Here is an 11624-nt window from a genome sequence, read left to right as displayed (position 1 = left end):
ATCACTTTGCTTTTAGCAGTACGCATTTGATTGCAATTGATCCCATTGCGGCCTTATTAAAGTACAAACCTTCAGTGCATGTATCTCCTTATTGTCCCTCCTGTTGCCATTTTATTTCCAAACTTTCCCCCCTTTCTTTGGAGACTTAACTAAACCTTTTGCACTCTCCCTTGTCTCCTTCACTTTCTTTCTCTCACGCTCTCTCCCTTATCCTCTTGCCCATCCTGCCCTCCTCTCTCCTTACATATCATTACACATTTACATAAGAGGCTCAGTGACAGGCTTTGTCACAAAAAAAAGACCCATTGTCAAAATTTGCCCCAAAATGGCAATCTCAAACCTGTATTATCCTCAAATTATCCAACATTGAAACATTTTCCTGCTGAGGTATTGATTTCCGCAGTGCAAATATACTATCATTGTCATTTTAGGACTCTTACACACACAAGCCCTTCAGCGCTCCATGTCTCCGATGAACTCAGAGCTGAAATGCACACTTTCGCCACTGGCATAAGAGCAACAAAGGTCTACACAGGCCCTGTTGTCCTGGGACAGTAATGTAGTTATCTGTGCCACAGTGGGAACATAAAGCAGTCAATAGATGAATGCTATCTTTATATCTACTGCACCAGAGGTGATTTGAAACACTGCCACTGGACGTCATCGAGCCCCGCTCTCAAACACAGCCTTTGAAGCTCTGACAGCGGCGACAGAATCAGGCCAGTGCTTTGATACGGGTGGTGGGGAAAGGAAAACTTGAGCGTTAAAAGGGAGCATTATTTAGATACAGCTTCATTAAAACTGCTGAACTCTGAGGATGATGTGAAAAAATACAGGAATGAAATCAGATTTTCACCCCTCTAGGTTTGTTTAAACTTCCCTTACAGCTCCAGTGAAGAGTTCTTAGCTGCTTATGAACCAGACTGAAATCAAGATCGACGCCTCTTTGTGAGCTATAAAAGCCAACAATCACCATCAGAACTATCTAGGTTTTTGTACATCTCAAACTGCTGCTGCTAGGTAGGTTTACAATGAGGAGATTAAGCCAAGATTCTTGCTGAGTGATACAATTAACTGTTAAAAGATAGCAGAATGAGAAAACACTACTTCTACAGGACAGGATAAGAAGTACAACTTTGTCCACAGGGGTCGCCAAAATCAGCACAAAACAAAGGTTCCTCACAACAGCTTTAGAAAGGATCAGGGATATTACCTTTGGACCTCTGATCATTTTAAAATTACTTCCAACTCCAATGCTTATTCAGATCTGTTCACTGGATTAGTTTAATCAGCAATTTACTCAGATTTACTGACACTTCTGATTGAAGGCATGAAGGTTTGTTGCCTTGTAGCAATGAATAAAGCGTCGGGCTCTTCTTTTTAAATTCTTTACTAAAAAGCAACGTGCACCTCAAGTTTGGCAAGCAACAATGTGTTAATGTACAAATACTCAATCAATCAATCTTTGTAAAGCACAAATTCCTTAAATTGTAATCAGACAAGTATACATTTGTATTTTTTGCTCTAATAAAGGCTAATAGAGCTAAAATGTTAAATAAATATGATCATGTTCCCCCATGAACAGGTGTCATGAAAGTAATTCTAAATTAAGACTTTGATTTAAATCATTATTTAATCAAACAATAACATCATTCTTTACAATCTGTCATATATTCTTTAACATTTTGAACTAATGGAGCTGAAAGCTTTAAAACAAACACAATTATCATGTACCACACAAGCACAGTAATCACTAAAGTAACCCTAAACTGAGGAACTTGTGATGTTATTCTTTGTTTAATCGAACAGCCTGAGCTATAATGGAGTCCGTTGTTGGATTTGTTTGGGCTTCAGGGAGTTAAGCTATCTGCCCCAAATTTGTGTTTATTTTACTCCAGCTTCCTGTTTTCCTATCACACATCATCTAAATGCTCCCTCTCACTTCCTGCCCGCGGGACTGCAGGTAAACCAAAACATTACGTCAGTGAGGAACTCGCGTCTCGCCGCTTTGAACCCCAGAGGGCTTTTTACTGAAAACGGTAAACACAAAGGCTGGCAGTGGGAGAGAGAGTTAATTACTAAAGCCGATTCACTGGCTAATGACTGTTTCACTTCTGTGGGGTGTTTTTAATGGGATTCAGGAGTCAGGCTGAGCAACAGCACAATCTGTTTTTAATGGGACTTTGAATTGCTGAGAGTTGACGCTGTTACGCACGGAGACAAAGCCACAGTTTTTACATGTGGTGCAGAGTGATTTCATTAGACGCTTAGTAATAAAAGAAAAATGGAGTGATTAGATCAGAAGGAGTATAGAAAAAAACATTATCTACAGTTTCACACCACTCAGAACAAACCCTGAGGCACTTCTGTCACCACGATCACATCTAATCTTTGTTGTTGTGATATTTCAGCAAACACTTTTACTGCAGCCTGAATCAATCCTCAATCATGTCCTCAAGTATTCTGCAAGATTTCTCTGATTGTTGCAGCCTAAAATGTCTGATTTTGAGGCAGCTTTAGAAAGAATATTTGCCAATTGCTAAGTAATGAGGCTTTTTTGTTTTTGAGGTAACAAATCCACTGTGGGTGACGGGGACAAAACTCCTTTAACGTCATCTTTTGGCTGAGCGAGCTTTCTTCTGAAGTCACTTTGAGTAGGTTCTATGTCAAGATGCAGAATAAAATGTGTAAAAACTAAAATGAATTTGAATTCAACAGAAGATACTTTGCCTAAAAAAAAAAAAAAAAGGTAAGCGCTCATAGCTGTAACCCGTTCCTTAAATATGTACCTGCCAAACACTGAAAACACAATCTCTATTGTTGCATTCAACATCTAAAGTGCATGATTGGCCTTAAGGAGGAGGCTCAGCCGAGAAAGAGTGGAGAGGTGATTAGCAGTGTATCAATGGAGAATGATGACAAAGCATTTTGTGTCCCCCCCCCCCCCTAGTGTGAGTGTCCACGGCTACAGTGAGAGAATGACAGAGAAGGAGGGTCGAGTCTTAGGGGCCCCATTCCCGGAGTCGTCACCTTAGCCCCCTGCTGCACAGTCAGGGATTACTGAGCTCTTTAGAGGGACCACTTCTCCCCAAGGCTCTGAGAATACATAGACACTTGTACTGAACTGCTAATCATCTCTTATTGTCTGACATCCAAATGAAGATTACAAGGAACTTTTAGGGAAGAGATGGAGGACTTTTTACTGTGGTTTCTCGCTTATATTGTACTAAGAACACTCACAATTGCAACCCATGAGTTTTGTGAGGGAATCAACTCAGAGCTGGGTCAGGTGTGAGTGTGTGTCTATTTGTCCCTAAGTAAGACTATGTGTGGGAAGTCTATATACTCTTGAGTTCCAGTGCTCTGAGCCGACTCATTATCTCACCATCCCAGGAAGTGAGAGGTTCATTCACTGTTTTCTCTAGTAGGAGTGTTGTGTGAGTTTGCAGAGGCACCAGAACATGTTCTAGCCTGGCCCTGTATGTCTCTCCTAAAGCTGGCTACAGTACACAAGACAATTTTAGGAATACATTTTAGGCTGATTTGCACCCCCCTTCTTTTTGTTTCTTCTAGTGTGCAGTCTGAGGATCGAAATGTTAAAAATCAGTTGAACTGTCCTCATGTGTGTGGTCTCCCACGTTTTTCAAAGTTAAGATTTGAATGTGTAGCCAGCCTGGCGGACATTGTCTTAGTTTAGTTCTCACCCAGAGAACTTCTAGTCAGCTGTTCTGCAGCAGTGATTGACTTAACTAAGCGTATTTAGTGAAAGGAGTTGGTTTGTTTTTTTTAGCTTTTTATTATTTTGAGGTTTCACATGTCTCACCCGATCACTTGCTATGTTTGTGGTTATCCCTCCAGTGTCAACTTTGAAATACTCCTTGCCCACAATTGCATTCTACTCACTTTCATCACGGCATGATTTCACTAAAAGGGTTCAATTGTGACAAAAAGACTCAACAGCTACAGTAGTCAATGAATGGTACATTTGAAACGTACATCTGTCTAACACATGTGGACTCTAATCATTATTATTCTTCTTGTTTATGACAGAATACTAGAAGAACAGACATTTCCACCTGCCTTAGATGTAATTTGTTTAGTGCTTCTTATCAAATAGTGTGCATAGATAATGAAAGCAGAACCTCACTAAGCCGCCAGCATCGCAGACATATTACAGCAGGACAGAAACAAATACACAACCTTGAGCAGCTTGTGAGCAATCAGCAAACAGTTTGATAGCAGTGTGTGTCTGCTGCGGAGCAGAGCTTAAATAAGAAGGGGGAGTGAAAGAAGAATTCCTGGACGCTGAGCGCATGTTCTGTTTCGTTCTCCTTTCTCAATAAGCCGGTCGGAGGTGTCAGTCGCTTATATTCGAGGGTACGTTCATGGCTGCCCCTCACAGGGGCCCACAATGATTTACACCTCCTGCACTGCACGACAATGAGCATGTCATTTAAAATAACAGGTGTTCACTTGCTGCTTAGCTCATGGAAAGCAAGTTAAAGAGAGAGGAGAAGACAGAGGTGTGTGTGCAGAAGAGAAGGGGGCTTGACTGAACCTGAATTAAACTCTTAAACGGCGCAGTCAAACTGGCATGCAGGTCAGCAAGTTTCCCGACCACTGCTGGGCCTGTTTCTCATCCTGCGACAATAAATTTGCCAGGCAACTTCCAGCAGCACTGGTAGCAGTTATCCTGCTGCTGTTATTAGCTTTGGTGAAAGTCATGTCAGAGATATTCAGGTCAGTCTGAAACCACTGGATTTAAGAACTGGGGTTGGTGGGGAACTGTGCATGCAAGTGTGTTTGCGTGTGAGCTTCTGTTTTTGCACACTCATCTTGCTCTGCAAAGAAAAACTTAAAAACATTATTTGCAGTGATGCAGATGTAAAAAATAGTAATAGAAAGCAATGTCCATGGCTTTAATGTTCTAGTCACGAGGGAAAGGAACACCAGGTTGAAGAAACTCGAGGATGCAAAGAAAATAGGACAGAGAGAGAAAGCCTCATAAACTAAGGAGCGTATGGAGTGTATGTCGAAACAAAAAGGTCTTTTCTAAGATGTGACAAGGAAACAAATAGGGTGCTGTGGAGTTTAGAACCAGAGATCCCTTCACAGATTTTCCTCTCCCCTGCCGCCCCCCACCCTCTCCTTGATCCCTGTTGTGACCTCTCCTCAGAGGTCACTCTGTCAAACCCACTTCCTCTGACTTCATCCACTCAGCCTCACCTCTCATCAAAGATGGTCGTGTGAGGTTGTTTTTTTCATTCAGAAAATACCTCACAGAAACACACACACACATTTTTGTAAATAAAGGGGGAAGTGTGCAGCCGCTGGCCTGCAGATCGAGGATGTTTTTCACACTGAAGTACAGATGCTGAGGTCGTAAGGCGGTTCACTCACTTTTACAGAAGCTCTGCAGCTTTCCAGAATCTTCAAGATTGTTTGGTTTAATAATAACGTTAGTTTTATTTGTCTTTCTTGGAAAATGGAGAGATTGGCTGCATTGCTCATTGACTCTGCTCATGGTCCTGCCAAACCAACAAACCACACTGTGTTTTTATGTGGCTTTTAAGTTTGAATGAGTTTGCATGAGGAGGACTTTTGCAAAAACAACTTTTTTTCCCCATTATTTAAGTCTAATTTTACATCTGATAACGTGTATTATTCGGTTATTTAACTGCTAAGGATTTGGTTATTAAATGACCAAAAATGAGAAATGTGGGCAACTGTCCCTGAGTTTCCTATAAAATAAAATCAATTCTCCTTTTTATCTAGTTTTTTCTTCATTTTTTTATTTTCTACATTCTTTTTTTGATGTGAACTCCTTGAGCCAAACAAGGAGACGTCAAAAGGAAAGGTCTCAACATCTCCTGTGATACGTCTTACCTCCCAGTGTTTCTGATGTTTCCATTTGGCTCCTGGTCTTTTGTCTTCTTTTTGGATTTTGGTGGACCCTCTTCTCTGTTTTGTACTAACTGTGACAGAATGAAATGGCGACAAGAGGAAAGGAACACTGAAACTAAATAGACCGGGGTAATCAGACACAGGTGAGACTCACAACACAGGTGAAGACGATCAGGGCAATCAAGATGGAGGGAAACCAGACAAAGGGAGGAAGTAAGAAAAAAAAACACTGGGGACAAGAACTACAAAATAAAACAGGAAACACTCAAGACTGAACTTGGAAATAAGTTGCATAGTAACACTTGCATAGTAAACAACTAAGCAACCAAATAGTAATAGATCCAGAGGAACCTACGAGACAGGGAGCACAGGAACTCCAAGGAAGATTTTGCTTTTAGATTTGAATAGTAATTCAAAACATGGCCTAATTGATTATAACATTGGTCATCAGAAGAGAATTATTGTTTTCTGAAGTTTTATGCATCACCAATCCATGAAACAACCAATAGAAAATATGCTTGATTATTGCCTTGTTCCCACAATCATTGTTTTTGTGTAACTTAATATGTCAATGACGAGATTCTAGCAATTATCTAGAATTTTCATACTTCTGATTTCTGTCAGATTCAAATATTTGCCTCTGTCCCATCTTACAATACGTGAACTTTAATGGCAACATCTTTTATTCGGATGAGCAAGAAAATGTGATTCAAAACAGAGGATGTAATAAGATTTACCAGTTGTTGTGTTTGACTTTACATGCAATGATGGTGTGTGTGTGTGTGTGTGTGTGTGTGTGTGTGTGTGTGTGTGTGTGTGTGTGTGTGTGTGTGTGTGTGTGTGTGTGTTCAACACCTTGGTACCAGGTGCATTGGCCACCTGCTGAATTGTGTGAACAGTGTGAGGTCTGTTCTGTGATGCTCTCATCATACTCTCATCAGGCAGATAGGTGTGTGGCTGCTTCCTTAGTCTTTCTCACACTCGACACACACACATGCAGGTCCAGGGTCCTAGATTAATGTAACTCATGCTCCTTTTTTTCTTTCTGTCCACACAAGAAAGTCTTTGTGTGTTTTTTTTTTTGCATACGTAGGACTCCCGTCTATTGAGAATAGCGTTTCTTTAAAGATAAGAAAGGTGTGTGTGCCTGTGCTAATGGATGTATGTTTCCTTCCTCAAAAAGTTGTAAAAGTTGGTGGTCTTATCGCACGGTTGAATAATTGGACGTAGGAGAGCACTAAGCCCTCAGTGGTTGGCTCACTTCAGAGAAGCTTTGACGGCTTTCATCCAAAGGGTCTGTGATGCTCAGTCAGCATCTTAACTGAACCTCCTTTTTATGTCTGCCAGTCCTTCTTGTGTTGAAAATAATGAGGTAAAGAACATCCTGAACGTCATCATCGCCCCCTCGATAAAGTCTCGCTGAGAGGAGAAACAGAGGCCGGGTTCAGCTGAGTCCACTACTCCTCTGATGCTGGTTGGATCAAAGTAAACACTGATAATGGTTCAACCGCAGTTAATAATACTGCTGCCCAAGAATGTTGGCTGGGCCGGCTACTCCCGACCTCACACGTATAACTGTACACACACACACACACACACACATGCACACACACTCCTCATTCCTCAATAGCAGTGACACATTCCGAGCTTTCTTCCTCTCTTCCCACAAACCCAACACGGCTCACTCCATCTTTCTAATTGTAGACCTTTGAGTTATTTCATGTGCAAAGGGAAACTGGCTTTCCTAGCTGCGCTCCCATCGGGAAAAAAAACATGCATACTCACACACTCACACACAAATACAGTAGAGGCAATGACTCCGTGCATCTCCCCTTTGTAATTACAACACATTCAAACATCAGCACCCATTAGAATCTGACTCTTCCGCCTCCAGAGACCTCTGCACTCTCAGTAGTTCCTCTGAGACGCCCTCCTGCACTCCCTGATTCTTTGCTTCCTCCCTCCCTCCATCTAACAAGACCTGACGGAGGCAGTGCCATGTTCACTTCTGTTGCTGAGTGCTCAGAGACATATCTATATGCAACCTGTAAAGCAAGAGTTTGCTGCTACAGTTGCTTTGGTGGCCTGTGGGATTCGGAGGCACTAGCTTGATTGATCACGACTAAGATCGTCTGCGGTTGGCTTATTTAATATGTCTGAAGTAGAGGGACATTTAACCACCAAATTGATGTTGTGCTCCGTATGAGAACGCAGAGAATCTCCCTTGTCCTGAAAGACTTTATTGGAACTGACTGTAGAATAATTCTGCATTACACTTGGGAAAAGTTCTGGTGCTGAAGTGGAGATCATTTTCTACGGCAGGGCTGAGCAGTCTGCCCCTTCCAGAGAGAGAACCAGAGCATGCCTGTCTGCTTTCAGAGAGGTTTTTGGGGGGGCTCTCATGACAGGACAGCCCCATTCTTCAGAGGTGTGACAGTTTATTGGACTAAGAGAAAGCAATTTTACAAAGCGAGAGAACACTTCAGTGTATAAAGGTTTCAAACATATCCCACAAAGTACAGAAAGAGGTTTTCACAACTGGGACTCATTATTGAAAGAGAAAGCATCTTAGAGGATTGGTGAATATGGGCTTTATGATGTCCCCTGTGTTGGGTTAAATCATTACCTGTGTGAGGTTGGATGTGTGTGCGTGAGAGAGATGTTTCTGAGGGACTACCACCCAGGGGTGAAACCAGAGACACAGGCGACCCGCTTACCTTCCCCTGTGCCGAACTCCACCACTGCCTCCACCAGCCCTCTCTTCAATCAACCCTAGCTGCCCTAATCCTGTGTTTACACAAAATGTTCGGCAATAATGATAGCCATGAGACCATAGACCACCCCACGTCCCTGCACACCCTCCTCACCCCAACTGCCCCCTCCGCCTTCCACCACTAACCCAAAGCTGTTTTCACAGGAGCCAAATACCTTAAATACATAATTAGCGGGGTCATTTGTGCATCGAGGGCCCCGGCAAGGGCATGAGCGTGTCCGTGTCAGTTTGTGGGGGGCAGATGGAGGATGAGGAGTGTAGCTGGGTCGGGGGAAAGGGGGGAGGGGGGGGCTATGAAGACGTGAGAGAGAGGCGGACAAAGACTTTCATTCATAGCCGTGGCCCCGGACAAACTTGGCTGTCGCCATCTTCAAAGGCCACCTCTGCCTTTCCTCAAAACCCAGAGGCCACAGGTTGGGGAGGAGAGGAGAAACATAACAGGGCGACATGAAGGGAAGAGGAAAGGGGAGGATGGAGGAGAGGTGGAGAGGGATGTAAGTAATAAGGCAAAGGTTACAAGATCCGTAATGTGGGAAGGAAACAGTCAAGGGTGTTTCAGAGGTGGCTGTAATATCAACTTTCACATCAAATACTGTGAGAAAAAATATATTTACTACAAGTATTTGGCTTGGCTGGTGGCGTTTCTTCACATCACAATAAATTTAGTTACGATTTTACAATACTGCCACTTATAGCAACATCCCCCATGCAACCCCTTGAACCTTAACCCTTTGCATTGTGGGTAGCCAAATCACAGTCTGCCCTCTGCAAGGAGCCTAAAATTCCAGTGGTCTATGTTTCACACTGCTTACTATTGTTCTTTGCACACTCTCACACACATCTGCAGGCTTGCACACACACAGAGCCATTCAGCGGCCCTCTTCACACCTTGTTGGCCCCCTCATCCCCCTCTAGCATTGTTTATGAAAGCATGTCCACTTAGTGCTGCCCTGTCTGCCCCCTCTTGCTGTGGTGCCGATTACCCACATCCTGAGTCCACTTCACTCTGTCTTTTCTCCCTTTTCTTCCCCTCTCTCTACATCCCCTTGCACTCTCACTCCTCTGGGAATTCTCACCTCTCTCCTGTGCTCCATCCTCCATGACAGATTGCTCTCTTTTGCCTACACTGAACACTATCCCGCCATCCTGATGAATGAAGCTGTGCATGTCAGATAGAAACAATAAAATCAATCGGGCCCTTGCTCTTCCTTTTATCTTCACTTGATTCACTTTATCCTCTGTTCCACTGGCCTGCAGAGCTGCTGTCTCTCTGATCCTTTCGCTCTTTCATGTTCTGCCTTTCTTTATCTGGCTCCCTCCTGAGGTAATAAGCTGGGTGTATGGCCGGGAAGTGCTGAAGAGAGAGACTTTCATGTCCCTTAACTCTGGGATTAGGGCGAGCTGCTCGGGGTAAAGCAATAAAGCCCCCCTAGCACCTAACGTCTGCTGCTGGCGGATCCCGGAATAAAGCCCCAGCTCCTGCTCGGCCTGCAAGCCTGGAAAAGCTCACATTTCCTGGATACACCACCACCCTCAAATCCAGCTTCTGTCCTTCCTCCTCCTGCAGCGCTGACACATGTGGACTCCTCTTTAGCTCACATAATCTTTTTATCTTTTACATTTGTGTGTTATACATTGCACGTGTTATATTAACTTCAAACTTACTAGAAAGTCTGATACTAATGAGGGAGTAAATACAGATTTTATTTGCAGGGTGATCCCTATTTCCTCAATCTTATTATTCCTCTCTGCTATTTTATTTAGCCTTATACTACTCATACTTTTATTTCTTTAATTTTTTATTTTTTTGGGGGCTTTTTGTGCCTTTAATGTAAAGATTGGACAGTGGATAGAGTCTGAAATCAGGGAGAGAGAGAGGGGAATGACATTGGGGGAAAGGAGCCACAGGCCGGACCCGAACTCAGGCCGTCCACCCGGAAGACCACAGCCTCCATACATGGGGCGCGCACACCAACCACTGCGGCACCAGCGCCCCAATTTATTTTGATTTTGACGCAACCTGTGGACAAAGCAGTATGTCTTATCTCTTGGCCGACTTTGTCTTAAACATGTCTAAGTAATGTTTTCTGTCAATAAGCCTCATTCTGCTTTCTTCTGACCGTCAAATGTATCAGAGTGGCAGTGGTTTTTTGGCATTAAAAATCACAATTTAGAAATGGTCATTGTCATCTCTGATGGTCTTGTTTGTTTTTGTAGGTCATTAAGAGGCATCACTTTTCATTTCAGCCTTTTTCGAAACCACTATCCACCTGCATCCTGTAGCCTACCTATACTAAAATGCCATCCTTGATGCATCATGCAAACAAAATTATGGAACTCAACAATTTTCAGGACAAATTCTTAAGCAGAAATATATTTATTGTTGAAAACATAAATATATAAATTATGATTATTGCCATCTTTATCCAACGGAATACCAAAAGGTAAAGTTATAGGGTCTTGGTGATATGGAAAAATCTTGTTCTTTATCAAAAGGCTCCAAGCGTGGTCCCCTGTTTATTGAGAACTCTATTGATGTTAATGTGAATGTGGACAAAGATGACACTTTAGCTTAAAAATAAAGCACCAGTCAACTGATGGTTACTTCATTCACAGGTGTGTGTGGGCGTGTGTTTTCATGATTTGTTTTCATCTTTGACTTTCTTGACTCACTCCCTTGCCTTTTCACTGTCTTCTACTCTCTTAGAAACTTCCTCATTGTGGAGGATGTTTTCTTTGTGTTGTGTTGGCCTGGTTGCACATTCATCACTGTTACAGGAGCTGTTAAGGAAGTTATTGTTTGTTCCATCAAGGCACGGGGTCAGGCCGGCTCTGCAATGTTTTCAGGCCACCTCGGGGCACTCATCATCATCATCATCTGTCCTAATGGTATGTGGCTGCAGAAGGTGTGAGTCCCTCCAAAGGGCGGAGCAATCAGTGATTTGTT

The sequence above is a fragment of the Labrus mixtus genome, chromosome 20 (assembly GCF_963584025.1).
Source record: "Labrus mixtus chromosome 20, fLabMix1.1, whole genome shotgun sequence".
Classification (NCBI taxonomy): domain Eukaryota; kingdom Metazoa; phylum Chordata; class Actinopteri; order Labriformes; family Labridae; genus Labrus; species Labrus mixtus.
This window is presented reverse-complemented; position numbering follows the sequence as displayed.